The sequence below is a fragment of the Bison bison genome, unplaced genomic scaffold (assembly GCF_000754665.1).
Source record: "Bison bison bison isolate TAMUID 2011002044 unplaced genomic scaffold, Bison_UMD1.0 scf7180017864213, whole genome shotgun sequence".
NCBI classification, from domain to species: domain Eukaryota; kingdom Metazoa; phylum Chordata; class Mammalia; order Artiodactyla; family Bovidae; genus Bison; species Bison bison.
Window position 1 is genome coordinate 5,109,862 of NW_011494785.1, and position 4,095 is coordinate 5,113,956.

At 49.5% G+C, this 4,095-nt stretch overlaps 1 protein-coding gene across 1 annotated transcript in view; it reads right to left on the minus strand.

Annotated features, from left to right (window-relative positions):
- DCP1B (decapping mRNA 1B) overlaps positions 1-4,095 on the minus strand; it is an 87,711-nt gene that overhangs the window by 82,939 nt on the left and 677 nt on the right. The window lies entirely within an intron of this gene.

The following is a 4,095-nucleotide window of genomic DNA, read 5'->3' on the forward strand; positions in this document are numbered from 1 at the left end:
GCAACCCACTCCAGTATTCTTGCCTGGAAAATCCCATGGACAGAGGAGCCTGGTGGGCTACAGTCCACAGGATCACAAAGAGTTGGACGTGACTAAGCGCACAGCGTACTGTTTTCGATAGTGGCTGGGACAATAATCTCTTACTATTTTCATCTAACCAACCTTTTACGCTGGGTATTTAGATTGTTTTCAAGTTTTTCACTCTTACAAATGTATTGTAATTAACAAATTCAGTGCACTCTTAATTGCTTCCAAAAAAAAATTTTGTGATCACTTTAAGGAATCTTTTCCAGAATGAATCATGCACTCAACATACAGTGAGTGTCCCTGTACACCAAGCATTAGACTCACACAAAGAAAAATGAACACAGTTCTCTTTCTGAAGACATTTAAGATGTAGTGGGAAGAGGGCTGGAGAAAAGGCACCTTCGCATCCAGATGCTACACCATACACCACACCAGAAGAGTGCTTGTCTGTAGCACCCACCCAGGAGAGCAGAGGCAAGAGCCTCACCAGAGAGTACAGTCAGGTCACGAAAGACAGAAAGATCCCTCCTCAGCTCCCACCACCTCCCAAACCCCAGTAGGAATTCAGGATGGCTTCTGTTTGTCACATTGAGAATCTGTTCCCTGGAAAGGGAGCACCCAGGGCTGTGTTCCAAAGTGAGAAGCTGAGATATGGGTGCTCGTTGCAAGACCAAATATTTAGAAAGTACCTTTTTCTGGAAGGCAAAGAACATGTTTCACAGCTGAAAAGAGAAGTGAAAAACGAAACTGGAGAGGCATGAAGGTAATATTTACTTGCTAGATTTACATGGCGCCTACCTGGAGAAAAGCCTGGCTGTAAATCCTGCCAGTGCCCCTGACACGGGGCACCAGCTCTCAGTTACCCAGCTCCCTGTGAACCCCCTAAGGCATTTTTGCAATCATTTTGTTGTGGTTGCTCAGTCGCTATGTCATGTCTGATTCTTTGTGACCCCACAGGCAACAATGAAGATAAATAAAAATAAATAATAAACAAATTAAAAAAAAGAGTTCACAGAGTGAGTGGGTTATCATTTATTCTGAAACCCAAAGATAGGTTTTCATCTTTAATTCTCATCTTCTAGCTACTGTGTTGTTGTTTAGTCACTCAGTAGTATCTGACTCTTTGCCACCCCATGAACTGCAGCATGCCAGGCTTCCCAGTCCTTCACTATCTCCCCAAGTTTGCTCAAACTCATGCCCACTGTGTTGATGATGCCATCCAACCATCTCATCCTCTGTCACCTGCTTCTCCTCCTGCCTTCTATTTTTCCCAGCATCAGGGCCTTTTCTAATGAGTCAGCTCTTCGCATCAGGTGGCCAAAGTATTGGAGCTTCAGCTTCAGAATCAGTCCTTCCAATGAATATCAGGGTTGATTTCCTTTAGGATTGACTGGTTTGATCTCCTTGCTGTTCAAGAGATGCTCAAGAGTCTTCTCCAGTGCCACAGTTTGAAAGCATCAATTCTTCTTTGTGCTCAGCCTTTCTTATGGTCCAACTCTCATATCCATACATGACTACTGGAAAAACCATACCTTTGACTATATGGACCTTTGTAGGCAAAGTAATGTCTCTGCTTTTTAATAAGCTGTCTAGGTTTGTCATAGCTTTTCTCCCAAGAAGCAAGTGTCTTTTAATCATTTTAAGCAATCATTTTACTGTCACTTTAGACTGCCCCGAGCCCTGTCCCGCCCAAGGTCACCCTTGGGCATCCCTTTTGAGCGTAGAATCACGGTATCACCATGTGTTTGGAGTCAGATCCTCCTGGGCTAAGTCCAGGCTCCACAGTTTACCAACTGGATGACTCTGGACACACAGTCGCTAAGCCTCAGTTTCCATATCTGTAAAATGGGGATGGCACTCACAACAGTAGCATCAGCGTTATCCTTGCACTGAGGATGAAAGGAAATAACGTGATGGAACACTTGTCACAGCCCAGCCCACTAAGCACTGTCCGATGTTGTCATTATGTCTGTACTGCAATGTGTAGAGGGGTGCAAAACAATTTTAGTATTAGTTCAAACAAATAAACAGGTGCATGGGCTTCTGAAGCACAGCCTCTGGTGGTGCACTCTAAAGCTAAATGGAAGGGATCTTCAGATTTGTGTCGTTTCTGATTTTTCTCTCTTAGCTTAAAAACTGAGTGTGAACACGCCAGAATGGTAAAGTTGCCAGATTTCTCTCCTAACCAACCAAATCTAGACCACTGTTCACAGTAGAATGAAGAAGATGGATAGAGCTTAATACCTCTCACAGGGGCCTTGGCATTGTAAGCTGGGGCCCAGACCCGTGGCCCAAGGAATGGGGCTGAACTGGTGAGGATTCAGACACGAATCCGGGTGCCTGCAAAGGCATTTGGATGAATACTGTGGTGGCCTCTTAGGGACTCTTTCCACACTTTTATTAAGTTAACTACCCTCTGCCAGACATCGTTCTGTACACTTGAGATAAACTGACATGCAAAGAGCACAGAGTTGCCTGCCCTCACGGGATTTAATTTTAGTGGGGGAAACAGTCAATAAACCATGCAATAAATGAATAAGTAGACTATATGGTATGTTACACATGGTTTAAAGAAAAAAATTAAAAGTGGAGGAAGGGGAGATTGAGGGCTCTGGAGGGGCTGCTAGGTGCAGTGGGAGATTGACTCCAGGACCTCTGTGTATGCTGAAATACGTGGGTTCTCAAGCTCCTTTTACAAAAAGGTGTTTGGCTGTTCCAGGTATCTGCGATTGCATTTTGGCGTTCCGTATTCGCAGCTCCACAGGCGCGGACTCGATGAACCATATAGATCCATCCGCGGATCCGCTCTACTAAGTGGGGTGGTCAGGGTGAACCTCACTGAGAAAGTGCGATTTGAGCAAAGTCTTGAAGAAGATGAGGGGGTTCATCAGGTAGATAGCTGACGCGGGGGTTGCAAGCAGGGCAGGCAGCTAGAGCAAAGGGCTCCGGGGGTGTGTGAGTGAGAAGGAGAAGGAGGGGTGTCCTGCAGAGCCTGGGGGCGCAGAGCGGAGGGGGTGAGGCTGGAACAGGGACGCCAAAGAGGCAGTGAGGGCGCCTGGACTCACCGGCCGCGGGTCCCTAGAGGCTGCCCTGAGGGCCTGGCTTTTACTAAGTGAACAGGGAGCCCCTGCTCGGGGGCAGGGGCGGGGGTAGAGGTAGGTGTGGTTGCACAGAGAGGTGCTGACACGGGACCCTTTAGGTGCTGTTGTGAGAAGATACCCAAGGAGAGGAGGGCTTCGAAGGGGGACAGACCCTCTGCAGGAGCTCAGGCTGGGGTTGCTGCGGGGACACTGAGAAGTGGTCACATTCAAGAGTCTTTGGGATTTCCCGAAGGGCCGGATGAGAGAAAGCAATCAAGAACCACTCCAGATCTTTGGGCCCATCAACTGAGAGACGGGGAGCCTGTTGAGGAGCAGGTTTTGCACAGAAAAAAACAAGGAATTCCATATTGGATCTGTTGGGTTTTGAGATGCCCGAGCGGAGACTGAGTTGGCCGTGTAGCCTTGTATTCAGTAAGACGGGTCTGGGCTGGACACACAAATCTTGTCAGACCACGGACACGGGAGATGTATGGGCTCCCCCCGCGGGGAGAAGGGCGGCTGGGGAGTGAGGGTCTGAGAGTAGGAAGCTGGGCGTTTTCCCAAGTGGGAGCTGTAGGCGCCCCTGCCAGGGCCCAGGCAGCCCACTGTCAGGAGCCCGGGCCTGCAGGGGGTGCCATGGACCTTCCGTGGCTGCCTGAGGACGGGGAGAAAGGTCCGCCGCTCCGGAAGGAAAGCGCTCCGTGGATTCCCGCCGGAGTGGCAGAAATAATTAAGAGAAGAAGGTAAGGATCTCGAGTAGCACACGTGCTCCGGTGCCTCGGAGGAATTAAGAAACCCCGGCCTATTAATCTGCTCAGACATCTGGGCACCGCTGCCTCGCCAGGAGGCTCCGCCCCTCGGGCCCTCTCTCCCTGCCCTGTCTCTCCCCATCCTCGCCTCTCCACGCCACTCGTGCAACCACCCTGGTCCTAATCGATCAAACAGAGCCTTGGCATCGCGGCTCCTCTTGCTCAGTGGCCTGACCCGC